Below are 15,742 nucleotides of genomic sequence, written 5' to 3'. Positions count from 1 at the left end.
TGTCTTATCACAAGTCGCATAATTGGAACCCCACTGAAATTTAAAAAAAAAAATAAAATTTGTCAACCATTTTACACAATACATGTCGTGCTCAAAAATTTGTCAGTCATGTTGTTACACGCCATGCATATAATGTAAAATGTAGTAACACGCCGTGCATATAACGTAAAATGTGCTAACACGCCATACAAATAACATAAAATGTTGTAACACGCCATGCATATAACATAAAATGTTGTAACACGCCATGCATATAACGTAAAATGTGGTAACACGCCATGCATATAACGAAAAATGTGGTAACACGCCATGCATATAACATTAAATGTTGTAACACGCCATGCATACAACGTTAAATGTTGTAACACACCATGCATATAACGTAAGCTGTTGTAACACGCCATGCATATAGCTAATGTTGTGACACGCTAAAATAAATGTAACACATGTTACAGATGCATGGCGTGTAACAACTCTGGACAATGTTTCTAATCCATGTTCTAATTTACACAAACTATTTTAGAAATTTAAGTGTGTTGCAGCAATAAACCCAATAACAGGTACCTTGATGTCATCTCTGCTATAGGGTCTATTAATCTACAACAATATGGCCAGATGTCGAGAGATAAACCACACCCCGATGACGATGGTGCTCAACAGAGAGTTGACAGAGCTTGTACAGTTTAAAGATTTTAGAGAGCTGACGACGATGGTGCTCAACAGAGACTTGGCAGAGTTGAGAGAGAAAGATGACCAAGCTCAAACAGCTAAGCATTTATTTTTATTTTCTCTATGGCGGGTGGGAGATAGCTCAAACAACTAACCATTTATTTGAAACGATGTTTTTAAGGGCATTTTGGTCTACTCATGCTTCTTTTTGGCTAGAAACAGATAACTTTATATGGGTGGTTATTTCTGAAATCACCTTATCACGAGGTCATTTTCTCATAATTTCCTTTTAAATTTGTTTATTAAATTTTAATTAAATCACGTTTTTCATTTAAATTATGTCGTGCTATCTTTATTATGCAATCGGTAAATGTTAAATTTAGATTCACATTCCTAACTCAAAGTTAAGTTTGTACATTCAAATTATTTTTTGAGGTTTAAGCAATCCTGAATTGAAATTCTCAATTTCTTCTCATGGAATGTAGTTTCTCCTTACAATTTTTAACTTTTGTACTTTAGAGACATCAAGATAATGTCAGCTCATTGATTTGACAATCAATGTATATTATATATACATTATCAATTAATCATAAAATTTCATTTAATATATGTGTAACAATAAAAATTTAAAAATATTTTAAAATAAATATTTTTAAATTACAAATATTTATTTTTTAAAAATTTTAAGTTTAATGAGATCATAACATTTAATAAATTTGTTGAAGTCCAAGACCCAACAATTGAATACATTTCCAATCCACAAAATGAGACTGTAATCCCACATCAATCCATGAAACGATGCCATTTTTTTCATAACATGCTAAGCTCGAGGCATTTTCAACCTTTAAGGATTTTGCCCACATATAAAATCTTGCAAACAAAAATCATAAACTTCACAAAAGTCTTATTTGCTGTCACCATTCTCTCTCTTCCAAGTACCTTCTATGGATTTCAAATTAATTTTTTATGGTTCTAAATTGATATCAATTTTATTTTATTTGATGTTCTAATAAGCATATGTTGAATTTTGGTTCTCTTTAAGTGTTAATGTAAGTATGTTCAATTTTTCTAACAGTAAAAGTTAAATTAGGATTTGGATTTTCCCTAAAATGTTTGTTTGATTCTTTTTCATTATTTGAATCACGGTTTATAAGGGAATTGAAGTTTAAATGTAGTTAACTTTTTTATTTTTTATTGGTACATGTTTGTTTGATGAATATAAACCGTTGTTGAATTAGGTGATTTGAGCTTAATGTTGCTTCTTGTTCGATTAAGCAATCCGTAAATATGCATAATGAAGAGGGTCAGAACATGGATCTTTATATCCCAAGGAAAGGGTATTTAATTTGCTTCACTTAAGTTTTTGTATTGTAATATTTGTTTGTGTTGGAAGCTTATCGATAGTTTGTTGTTGTTGCAGTTCTACCTTTAACAAGCACATCACTTAAGGATCATGCTTCTGTCCAGATCAACATTGGACACTTGGATGAACTTGGTAGATACACTGGCTCATAGTCCACTTTTGCCTTTTGTGGCTTTGTCTGCGCCCAGGTTCATGTCAGTTCTTTATTGGCCTGGTGTTTGTTTTTTGGGCTATTGTTAAGTCCATGATTGTTATTGTTAATTATTATTGTTGTGATGTTTTATTGTTGGATTGCATTCACATCCTATGTAATAGGCATAATCTTGCTACTTGCTTTGTTAATGCAATGTCTGTGGTTAACTTGTCATGTTAACGTTTTAAATATTTGAGATATTTCTTTTAAGTGTCTATCGTTATCCATTACTCTACAAGTTCACTTAGAAGACACATTGCTTGTAAGAATGTTTTGGTTTACAATCTTGTGGCCAAAACTGGGTATAGTAGTAGCAAAACTCATACTTAAAAGACCTAGAATAGACAATATATCACTAGAGGCATATGCAATTTACGTTGTTAATAGTATGGTTGTGGTTACCTTGTCATGCTTAGACTCTTAAATAGTTGAGATATGTGTTAAGTGTCTAATGTTATCTGTTTAATCTGCAAGCTCATTTGGAGAAAACATTGGTTTTAAGAATGTTTCTGATCGCATTCTCATGTCTCAAACTGGATCTAGTAGTGACGAAACTCATGTTTTAAGACCTGGAAGAGACAATATATCACCGTATATGTCCAGTTGCCTGTAGACACAAAGTCTTGGTGGATACATTTAGGAAGTTATTCATTTTGGATGTTTTGAAATAATAGGTGATAGAGAAATTAGATTCTTAATTAACATGTTGTGATTTGTTCCATTAGTTCTTTATCAAGATATTGAGTCGTGTTTAAGTCAGTTGTTAATGATTTCTTCAACTGTGCTGGGTGATGTTGATAGTGCTATCAATAGACTTTGGTGGAAGAAGAAAGGTGAAGTGTGACAGTAGTAGGACACGTTTTAGTTTGTTTATTTTGAATTGAGCATGTGGCTAAAAACAATTAGCTTAAGCATTTTGTTATTTTTCTTTATGGCCTATCTTCCTTTTAGTGATGACATCTCTATTTTAATAAACAAATTATTATTAATTTAGTACTAAGTTCAAGACTTTGAGCTTGATAGGCCTAGCATTAACTTATTTATGTTCTACTCATGAACACCTTTAGCTTAGCTCTGCATTAAAGGTGATAACTCTTATAAACATGTAAAAGTTTGATTCGAGTCATTTCGAGTTTAAATTATTTTAATTTAAAAAAATTTTGAACTTCGAACCAATTATTAAATGTATTTTAATTACATGTATTTTTTGACGACAGTGACTCATAATGATCAGCTTTTGCTTGTAAATTTTTTTAATATTTCACCAAATTAAAAATTTAAAAAGAAAAAACATGTAACCATTAACCAAGATGTAGATCTATGATACGAATATTCTACATGTCAAATCTAAACTTTAATCAACTAGGGATTTGGGCTTGGGCATATGTTGTATCTTTTTAATCAAGTATCGCATGTATGTTGCAATATACAGTATGAAAAATACATTTTTTAAGCTTCATTTTACTCTATTAAAATTTTTTTCAAGTTTCAGTAAATTTCTAAAACTTTGCATTTAATAGTATAATCTTTGCTTATTAAATGGAAGTTTAAGAGGCAAATGAAAGTAAATCTTTTAATTCATCACTGCCTGCACCTTGCGTCCTGACCACTATCTATGTGATGTACTAACTAAAGGAAAAATGTATGTATAAAGATTGAATGCAAAAACGTTACTTTAAACTATTATTTTTATTCAAAGGATTAGAATTATATGTATCCAGAATCAAACCTTTCCACCTCCAAATGGGTAAGAATTTACCCAAAACAGATGCGACAAATTCAGTTAGAGATTTAGGACCGTTGTATATATAAAGCCTCTTCGCTCTCGCTTTTCTCAAATTCAATGTAGCCAGCAATCTGACTCTGAGTGCGTCTTTCTCTTTTTAAATTCTTCTCTTTTTTCAGTTACCCACCAACCTTAACCATGTCCTAAAACCCTATACAATTCCTTTCTTTTGCATAAAGAAGGAAATGGAATGATTAAAGCAAAGAAACTCTTTTCTGTCTTTACCTTTTGCTGAGAAGCAATTTTCGTTTCGACTTTGATCACTAAGTAAGAAAGAAGCCATTTCTTGTGACGTTTATATGACTATGTTTATTTCAATAAAAGCAATTTTCTTTTTCTTTTTCTTGGCCTTTTCTTTTCTATTTTGTTTAATGTTGTGAATTAAGTATGGATTAAAGGGATTCTTTTTCTATTTTCTTGTTGTTTGATGTGAAAGTTTTGAAATAGTAAAGCTGGGTTTCTTTTATTTTTCTTTTAAAAGTAATTTCTTTTTATAACTTTGCTTAAGAATTGGATTGCAAGCTACTTCTTTGGTTAATTAAGGAACAAATGTTTGTGATATTATATTACATTGTCAAAGTCTTCGATTCAGTTTTACAATGTGAAAATATAATGCTCTTTTTGATTAGCCTCTTACCTATTTCTACTCTCCACTTCATAGAGGCAAGGTTTTGTTTTATAATTAATGAATGGAGATTTGGAATGAGATTCTTGTGGAATTGTTCTTGAAGTAATTCTTTTGGGCTGAAAGAGAAATATGAGGATCACCATGGTATTAGGGTTTAGGATTGTGCCTTGGTGGGGGCGGCACAACTATCAAGTCAATACATTATTGGTATGCCTTAATTTTGCTTTACAAATTTTTTGAACAAGGGATAGGTGTCATGGACCATAGTTTAGAGCATTAGAGGAGGCCCGGAGGTGTTTTAGAGTGCCGGTATATAGGGGAGTATTGTTGGGAAAGAGCCCTCACTTGGGTGCATGAGACAGATGCAAGCTACCTAATAGGGGCACACAACACTTGCCTTGGGTGAGCCAGCACGCACAGCACCTAGGCAGATAGCTTACGGACGGCCCAAACAAGCCTGCTTGCCTAGTGCCCAAACAAACTACCTGTGGGTGGCCCAGATGAGCCTACGCCCCGAACTCTCAGACAAATTGCTTATTGACGGTCGAGAAGAGCCAGATTTCCTAGCAACTAGATCGGCCCACCACTATAGCGCTTGTAATGGCCTGAATTGCCTGATTTTGTACTTTCCCACCTAAAACTGTCTCGTCAAGCTAATTTGGCTTTTGGGTGAAATTTTGGAGGAAATTTACATTATAAGTAGCCCTTGTAATTATTTGTACAGTAAATGATTAATAAAATACACACTTTTCACTCTCAAATTCTCTCTAGTTCTCTTTTCTCCTTTTTCTTACTGAATCTTCTGCTACTTTCGTACTTGTTGGCCTAAGGTCTTATTCTGAATGCATGTGAGCTTGCATACTGACTAGAAAGGCTGGTGTTGCGTTTATGAGTGCTTGTGTACCGACCAGTAACTTGTTTTGTGTGTGCATGTACTGAGTGTGCAGGCTGAGTGTGTGTTGAGGTTGAAGCCTAGAGTACAGGTCGGTAAGCTTGCATTGCATACTGCATAATTGTGTGTTTCTTGGTTCTAGTGGCCTTGAAAATCAGCCGTTAGGCATCCATAGGCTAACTTGGGTTCCAAGACCAAGCTGAGGGTAAGCCCAAGGTCACACGACTAGGAGGTTTAAAGAACCCCTACGCGACAGGTGGTATTAGAGCCTTGGGATCAGTTGCGAGACAATCGGTTGTTGGGTCAGTTTGTGATCAGTTTGCAAGCCGTAGTGTGCAAGCTTCGTATGAGGTGATTTGAGTGGGAAAATGACTACTAGCGGGTCAAGCTTGCCAGACCCCATGCCCAAGGGAAGGGAAACTCATGCCGATCGAAGGGGAAAGTCTGCCTCATAAGACCTTATATACGCTCTCAACACTAGGCTGTCTAAGGTGGAAGTGATAGTGGGCAAGATGAGGGATCGCCTCGATGTGGAGGAGGAGCATTTGGATGAGATCAATGCCCTGAATGAGGAGTTTAAATGGGAAGTCCAAGAAATGGTGAGGGAGATCCTTGAGATTGTGACCGAGAGAAACGCTCAGCTTGAGAGCATGTTGGATGTATTGAGGCGTGAGCTAGAAAAATTGAGAGCAAAAATTTCGCATGGCAAGAGCCGGGGATGGCCAAGAGGCTGCTGCGTGATCGGCTATGAGGCTTGAAGTACCTAAGCCAAGAGAATTTCGCTACCGGAGGGATGCCAAGGAAATTGAATACTTTATCTGAAGGCTGAAGCAGTACTTCAAGGCCACCGGGATTACTATGGATGACCGTCGGATTACCGCGGTATCCATGTATTTGGGAGATATCGCACTGCTTTGGTGGATGATGCGTGTGATGATAGGCTTGGGGGAGCACCGGTACTCACGTGGGTTGTGTTTCAGAGTGACTTATACAAGCAGTTTTACCCAGAGTATGCCATGGATGATGCTAGGGGTAAGCTGCGTCGGTTGGTACAACGTGGGGATGTTGGGGGGTATGTAAGAGAGTTCAGCCAATTGGCTCTCTAAGTGGGTGACTTGGGGGAAATAGAGGCCCTCTTTACCTTCATGGACGACTTGAAGCCATGGGCCAAACAGGAGCGTGCAGGACCTCATGCGGGCTATGGCATTGGCTGAGAGCTTGATTGATTACTCCCGCTCGAACAAGGATAAAGTTGTACCGGCCAAGCCGAAGGATAAAAAAAAGGGCTAGGCAAACAAGGGCAAGTAGCCTTGGATCATGGACGGTGGTGATGGCAAGCCACAGTCGAAGTGGAAAGGTAAGTCTACTTGGAAGGGGAAGTCTTTCGAAAATAAGGAGGACAAGCCTAAGAGCTGTTTCTTGTGTGATGGACCACATTAGGTTAGAGATTGCCCCAAATGCTCAAAGCTGGTGGCCATTGCCTTGGAGGAAGAGCAAAAATTAGTTAGGTTCAATGCTGTTGGGAGAATTGAACAAGGCTGGCAACCGAGCCAAGGGGCTCATGTACATAGACTTGATTGTGGCTGGACAGCAAGTTGAGGCTTTGGTGGACACGAGTGCTTCCAATCTATTTGTGTCTGAACAAGGTGTCACCAAGCTGGGCATCAAGGCTGATAGTGCAAGGGGCTAGGTTAAGACTGTAAACTCTAAGAGAGTCACACTAAAGGCATTGCTAAGGGGATAAATGTGCAGTTGGGACAGTGGCACGAGGTTGAGGATATAAAGGTGATTTCTATGGATGACTACAACATAGTTATGGGGATCAAATTTCTGAACAGAATTCAAGCCATGCTCATGCCACACAATGATTGCATATGTATCCTAGACTCGAGGGGGTAGTGCGTAGTGCTGGTCAAATGAGGGCACGCCCAACCAACCAAAACGTTGTTTGCCATGCAGTTAGCCAAGGGTGTATGCAAGGGTGAGCAAACCTTTGCTGCTGTGTTGAGCTTAAAGGATACCTCAAGTAGTGTGATTGAGGCCCCCGCAGAGGTGCTGAAAGAGTTCCGTGATGTAATGCCTCTCAAGCTGCAGAGCCGTTTGCCTCGCACCCGCGAGGTTGATCATCACATTAAGCTGGTGCTAAGGGCTCAGCCACTCGCCAAAGCACCATATTGGATGGCCCCTCCCAAGCTGGCAGAATTGAGGAAGCAACTTGGGGAGCTTATCGATGCCAGGTTCATCAGGCCATCCAAGTCTCCATTCGATGCCTTGATTTTGTTCCAAAAGAAGCACGATAGATCATTACGGCTATTCATTGACTATCGGGGCCTTGAACAAGCTAACTGTCAAGAATAAGTCCCCCATTCTGCTCATAACCGATTTATTTGATTAGTTGGGCAGTGCATGTTGGTTCTTTAAGCTGGATTTACGGTTCGGATATTACCAAGTTTGGGTAGCAACAGGTGATATAGCAAAGATTGCATGTGTCACTCGATATGGATCCTATGAGTTCTTAGTTATGTCGTTCAGATTAACAAATGCTCTCACAACGTTTTGCACATTGATGAACAAAGTACTACAACCTTTTCTTGACAAATTTGTGGTAGTATACCTTGATGATATTATTGTCTATAGCCATATGTTGCATGACTATGTAGAATATTTGAGGTTAGTCTTTGAAGCCCTTAGACAGCATGAGTTGTATGTGAAGAAGGAAAAGTGCTATTTTGAATTGCATGAGGTGCCGTTCCAAGGGCACATTGTGGGCGGTGGAAAAATCCGGATGGACCCATCCAATGTTAGCGTTATCTAAGAGTAGGAGCCGCCCACTAAGGTGAAGGAGCTGAGATCTTTCTTAGGGTTGGCTAGCTATTACTACAGGTTCATTGAGGGATATTCAGCCATTGCCGCAACATTCACAGACATGTTGAAGAAAGACAGAGTGTGGGCATGGGATGCTGTGAGCCAGTAGAGCTTTGAGCAGCTGAAACGAGCAGTGTGCAAGTAGCCAGTACTAGCACTATCAGACCATACATTACTGTACGAGGTGCACACAAATGCCAATGATTTTGCCATTAGCGGGGTATTGATGCAAGTCAGGCACCCGATTGCGTATAAGAGCCGAAAGCTGAATGATACCAAACGGCGGTTTATAGTTTAAGAGAAAGAGATGTTGACTGTGGTTCATTACTTATGGACATGGAGGCATTATTTACTGGGGGCTCAGTTTGTGGTTTGGACCGATAATGTGGCCATGTCTTACTTCTAAAGCCAGAAGAAGCTAAGCCCAAAGCAAGTTAGATGGCAGAACTTCTTGGACGAATTTGATTATGTGCTGGAGTATAAGCGAACAGGGCTAACCTACTGGCCGATGCATTGAGCCGCAAGGCTCTACTAGTTGCCATCAATGAGTTACGGGCAGAGTTGCTACCTCACATCAAGGAAGGTATGGCACACAACCCCACTGTACAATCTATATTAGAACACGCTAAGACAAGTAAAACTAGACGATTCTGGTTGAGTGATGGGTTGGTGTACGCCAAGGGCAACAGGCTATTTGTGCCACAACATAAGAGCTTGTGGAAGCAGATGCTGAAGGAGTGCCATGATAGCCACTAGACAGGGCACCAAGGGGTACACCAGACGTTAAGGTTACTGAGTGTCGACTACTATTGGCTTTAGATGGAGGATGATGTTGAGGGCTACGTTTGGACTTGCTTGGTGTGCTAGCAAGACAAAGTTGAGCAGCAAAGGCCTAAAGGATTGCTCAACCCACTGCCAGTTTCGGAAAAACCTTAGGACAATGTAAGTGTGGATTTCATCATGGGGCTGCCTAAGGTTGATGGGTTCGGCAGTATCATGGTGGTGGTAGACAGGTTTTCTAAATATGCCACCTTTTTACCAGCCACTAAGTTGTGTCCCACAGAGAAAGCAGCTAAGCTATTCTTGAAGCACGTGGTGAAGTATTGAGGTGTGCCGTAAATTATAATTAGTGATCAAAATTGCCGATTTCGAATTATGCACAAGGAAATTCTGGACAGAGCTATTTAAATTGTTGGGTTTCGAATTGTGCTTCTCCACTAGCAACCACTCGCAGATTGATAGGCAAACTGAGCGAGTGAATGCACTGTTGGAGCTCTATCTATGGCACTTCGTGCGTGGCACGTAGACTGATGTCAGTTAAAATTCTACTACGCAAGTATACGTATCGAATAGATAGTATATAAGCAAGTAGAGTATCGATCCCACAGAAAATTGATCTAAAATTTTACTAAGTACTAAAATTAGATCAAATTAATCTTATCCAAAACACTCAAAATTAATTGATTAACTAAAACTAATTAACTAAACTTTAAACCAACAAGAAAAGTCAAAATAATAATAACTTGAGAGAATATCAAATCAAACAAGCCTAGGATTACAATATCCCTCACACTTCATCTAAATCTTACCTCTATTCCTTAACTTATTTCAATGGGTTGAATTGCTAACCTAGAGTCCTAAATTATTTATAAGGGTCTCCCGACTCATCTTATAAAAATATCTATTTTAACCAAAACACTATGTCCCTATGTGAATTGAAATTAAAATAGACTCCTTAAGTTCAGACTCTAACTTGGCTACATATGGCCTATAGGTATATCCCTATCCTATACGCAAATCAATTAATATGATCATTTGCTATCCCAATTTTAGTCCACACTAACTCCCTTTCCCAAGTTTGTTTAGGTTCCTAGATCAATTTAATTGGTGGCCAAGAAATTAAAAGCATTAAGAACAAATGAGAATAAATAATTAAAATCCCATTGAAAATAAGCAAGAAAGAGATTAAAAATTTAGATTACATATGAGTTCAATTGCAATCCTAGAAAAAGAAAATTAGCTACTCATAAATGGAAAAACAAATAACATTATAATAAATTCAACCATTGAGAGTAATAAGAAAAATAAAAGCCAAGGAAGAAAACAAAACAATATTTTTCACCTTGATCTCCAAGTTTCAACCTCAACTTCTAGCTTCTTGAGTCTCCCAAAAGTTACCTACCCTAATGTTCTTCAAACTATCCTATTTATAATAATAACTTAACCTATACTTTCTTAAGTTGACCTAGGGTTTAATTGGGCTTAAAAGAGTAATGAAAGGCCCAAAAAAAAATTAATTGCTAGTCTTTACAAATTTCCATTCCTAGCATAGTACATTTAGCCATTTTTTGACATAATTTTCTCTATCTTTGAGGCAGAACTGAGTAAAATCATCTCATAAAAGTTGTAGTTCTGTCTCTTATCTTTCCAATGGTCTTAGAATCACATCATTTAGAGTTTTATAGCTCGAGTTATGGCTAAAATGTTGAAACATATGCAAGCAGACTTTTGGGTCTTTTAACATCTCACTTTCCTAAATTAAGCCCAATTTCTTTTAGTTCCTAAAAAAATATAAAAACTAATAAATAATAACCAAATTAAAAAGAATAACATAAAATTAAAATAACTCACTTAAAAATAAACTAATTATAAAAATAACTAAAAATAAATAAATTATAATTGAAAATTGAGGACTTAGCTAATATTTAATAACAAAATTGAAGTAAAATAATTCTATAAAATAGAATTATCATACCCCCAAACTTAAGATTTTGCTAGTCCTCAAGTAAAAGAAAATCACAAAAAGAAAACCGAATCATAAAAAAAAAATCCTTAAATAAGAAATAGAAGTACCAAATCATGATTTCCCAATGTTTCCTCAGAAATTAACTCAAGTTCCAACTTAAAGGTAACATACAACTAATCCTTAAATTCATGCAACAATTCAAGTGAAAACTTATTTTAAAATGGACTTGCTCCACTTTGCCCACTTGGTAGCCTTGTGGAGGCAGCGTGACTTAGTCCGAGCTTGCCTCCACAAGGCTATCAGGAAGGCAAAGCAGTGGGCTGATCAGACTAGACACGAGGCTCATTTCAGTGAATGGGATATGGTGATGGTTAAGTTGCACTTGGTGTTGAAGAACAAAGGCTTGCATAAGGGCTTTGTTCGGAGGTATGAGGGGCCGTACCGAGTGGTTAAGAGGATAGGTAAGGTGGCTTACAAGTTGGACATGCCACTCAAGCTGAAGGTGCACCCGGTGTTCCATGTTAGTATGCTGAAGCCCTATCATGGTGAAGAAGGAGACCTTAGCCATGAGGTGAGCCACAAGGCTCCATTGGGCATCCGGGCAACATATAATAGAGAAGTGGAAGAGGTACTGACTAATAGGGTACTAAAGCGACAGCACCACATGCCCCAACATCAGTACCTAATGAAGTAGAAGGGACTGCCTAAGAGTGAAGCTAGTTGGGAGCTTGTAGAAGACTTATGGCAGTTCCAAGATCGGATAGATGCCTTCCACATGACAAAGAATATGCTGCCAGTTTAGGTTGGGAAGGGTGTCTGGACTATAGTTAAGAGCATTAGATGAGGCCCGGAGGTGTTTTGGAGTGTCAGCATATGGGGGAGAATTGTTGGGAGAGAACCCCAACTTTGGTGCGTTAGACAGATGCAAGTTGTCTAGCAGAGGCGCACAACACTGGCCCTTGGGTGAGCCAGCCTACACAGCACCCAAGCAGACAGCTTGCAGGCGGCCTAGATGAGCCTGCTCACCTAGAGCCTAGACAGACAGCCTGTAGGCAGCTCAGACCAGCTTGAGCACCCAACACCCAAACAAACTGCCTGTGGGCAGCCCAGACCAGCTTGAGCACCCAACACCCAAACAAACTGCCTGTGTGCAGCCCAGACAAGCTAGATTGCCCATCAACCTGACTAGCCCACCACTGTAACACTTGTAATGGCCTGAACTGCCTGGTTTTGTACTCTCTCTCCCAAAACTGTCTTGTCAAGCTAATTTGATTTTTGGAAGGAATTTTGGAGGGAATTTACATTATAAATAACCTTTGTAATTATTTGTACAACAGATGCTTGCGTACTTGTTGGCCTTAGGCCTTATTCTAAGTGCGTGTGAGCTTACGTACGGATCGAAAAGACTGGTGCTATGTGTGTGAGTACTTGCGTACCAACCGACAGCCTCTATTGCTTGCTCGTGCGCTGAGTGTGCAGGTTGAGTACGTGTTGGGGCTGAAGCCTAGCATATAGGTGGGTAAGCTTGCATTGTATACTACATAATTGTGTGTTTCTTGATCTTAATGGCGTTGAAAATCAGCTACTAGGCATCAATAAGCTAACTTGGGTTCTGAGACTAAATTGAAGGTGAGCCCAAGACCGCACAGCTAGCAGGTCTAAAAAACCCCCACGTGACATAGGGATATGGTTATTTATTTAGACATTATTTGAATATAGAAATTTTATTCTCTATGCTAAGGACTGTTTGATATTCACTTGCACATATTTTTTTATTTCTTTCATGACCAGCATCTGCCTAATAAGGCAATTGATTTAGTAGATGAACTTTGTGTTAATGTGAGAGTTTAGGTTGGTAGTCAGCCTAAAGAAATTGATAATCATGAAGGAAAAAGAATGCAAATAAAAGTTGAGCTCCATGCCTTGGAGAAAGAGAAGGAGAAAGTTAGGAAAAATCTACTTGTTTAATGGATTTGGATTATTTCTATTGTTAGAAAAGAAATGTGAAGCTTTGGTTCAGTTTATTTTCTAATAGGTCTTTCTCTTTTTTAATTCATTCCAGGTCTTTGGTTCTATTTATTCTCTATTTTCGGTAGCTTTTGTATTTTTTGGTTATTTTATAGTTCTATTCTTTCTTAGATTTTTTTATTCTTCTTTTTTGCTTGGTAAAAAAACAAAACGTGTCGAATTGTAACAAACGTAATTTATGAGATTTTTGTCTTTCAAAATTGAAAGAATAATTATGTTTTTTTCTTCATCAACGAGCAGAAATGGCTTAATTACTTGGATTCATGATCACAATGTTTACAATGTATAATGATTTTAGAGTTGATTTTTATGACTAATTTTTTTTTCAATTCCACTTTGGAGTTGTTTCATGGTGATAAATTTTTTGTCAAGTCCACTTCATTACATGTTATAATTATGTTGATTAGGTAGATGGGTAATGACAAAGTTAAATAATTTTTGGTTTTAATAAGTTTTCTCCTATTTTCCTTTTTCTAATTTTGGTTCTTATTTAAGACTTTTATGTATGATAATCTACTCTTTTCCTTAATCTTTTTATATATTGTTTTCTTACGAGGGATTTGGATCATATCTACCAATGGCAAAGAAACATGAAGCTTTGGTTTAATTTATTTCTCGGTAAGTCTTTCTGTCTTCCAATTCATTTCAAGTGTTTGGTTCTATTTATATTGTATTTTAGGTAGCTTTTACATAGTGTTTTTCATTTTATAGATCTTTTGCTTTTTTAGATTTTTAGATTTAAAAACTTTTTTTTTTGCGGAGTAAAAAAAAAGTGTAATTTATGAGAATTTTGTCTTCCAAAATTTAAAGAAAACTATGTTTTTTTTTCATTAATGACCAAAAATGGCTTAATTACATGGATTCATGATCACCATGTTTATAATGTATAATGATTTTGGAGTTGATTTTTATGAATCATTTTTTTTTCAATTCCATCTTGGAATAGTTTCTTGATGATTATATTTTTGTCAATTCCACGTCATTACAAGTTATAATTATGTTGATTAGGTTGCTCGTTAATGAAATAGTTAAACATTTTTGGAATTAATAACTTTTCTTCGGTTTTTCATTTTTGTAATTGCGTTATCTTTTTAGGCTTATGTGTTTGATTAATTATTAGATGTTTATAATTCTGCATTTATTTTTCTACTGTTTTCCTTAATCTCTTTATTTGTTGTTTTCTTACAAGGGATTTGGATCATATCTACCGATGGAAAAAAAATGTGAAGCTTTGGTTTAGTTTATTTTGTAGTACCCCGTACTTTGATATGGTAGCTAATAAAGCTTACGTGTGAAACCTTGACCTTCATAGACGCATAAGTTGAGGTGGAACTTATGTTTAAAGGTTTAATTTGAGCTAATGATGCTAGTTTTATGCTATTTATAATTATCTTATGTCGTTATAGGAGTAGTATAAAAAATAATTTTAATTGATAAAGAAAGCTGCATAATGAACAGTAGCGCTATTTGCATATGTTTCTGTTTTTCAAGTATATCTCCCACTACAGAAGTTCAAATAACATTATTTTTGGACCATTAGAAAGATAAGAGGTAGGGCTACAACTTTTATGTTTACCACTTTTCCTAGTTCTGGTGGGAAGGTGGTCAAAATTTTTGTCGAATTGAAAGGACTGCGCTAGAAGAACCGAAATTGGTAGAATGTTTGAGCGTCGCAGCATTGGAAATTGAGAGCTGCGGCCCTCGCCGTAAATTCTACAAATAACAAGATTTTGGGGTTTTTGAAGTTAGGACTTTTGGGGGCTTCTTAAAGGACCTTTTTCAAAGAATTTTGGACCTTTCCCTAGTGTCAAAAGAGTAAAAGATTTCACAAGAACAAGAGGAAGACAAGTGGCATTGCTAAGGGCATTATTGTAATTTCATGAACAATTGGATAAGATTTAACTATAAATATCTTCATTCTCTAGAACCTTCCTTAGATTTCTAGCACTTCATCTTCTTCTTCTTCCTCCCATCCCACATTTCTTCACTTTCCATTGGAGTACTCTTTAAGCTTCCATAACTTTCTTAAGTTAACCTTCATTTTCATGCTTTTGTGCATTTTTTTTATAGAACCTCTTATGCTCTTTTACTCTTTCACCTTAAAACCCTTGAAATGTCTTAGATCAATACTTTTTCTCACTAATTAGGGTTTTAGAGAGAGAAAGAAAGACCTTCTATAATAGTTGGAAATTCTTAAGGAGATATTCAATTGCAAATCTAACAAGGTGAGCATTGAAATTGAGTTAATATTTTAGTTGTTGAGAATGATTAATATTTAGATTTATGAGTGTTTTGTAGTTGAGGTAGTTTATTCATTTTGGTGTGATTATAATAGTGCAAATAAATAGTCACTTGATGGTAGTTGGAAGCTAGTTAGAATAATTAGTGGAACATGATTTAGGAGATAGCTTTTAGAATTATGGTTATGAGATTGAGTTGATTGTGATGCTAATGTGTGATAGGCTCCACCGAAACCCCACATCACCATTCGGGGCATCAGTGGAAGTTGGAGCTGCTTTAAGAATCAACAAAGACGGGTGAGTGAACTTGCATTAAAATGTTTTAGGATATA

General features: G+C 36.9%; 1 pseudogene; it reads left to right on the top strand.

Annotated features, from left to right (window-relative positions):
* Nucleotides 1,957-15,742, top strand: part of LOC108662966 — a 36,056-nt pseudogene continuing 22,270 nt past the window's right edge.

This window comes from Theobroma cacao, chromosome 7 (genome assembly GCF_000208745.1).
Source record: "Theobroma cacao cultivar B97-61/B2 chromosome 7, Criollo_cocoa_genome_V2, whole genome shotgun sequence".
In the NCBI taxonomy this organism is placed as follows: domain Eukaryota; kingdom Viridiplantae; phylum Streptophyta; class Magnoliopsida; order Malvales; family Malvaceae; genus Theobroma; species Theobroma cacao.
The sequence above is the reverse complement of the archived record's forward strand: the minus strand, read 5'-3'. Positions and strand labels throughout refer to the sequence as shown.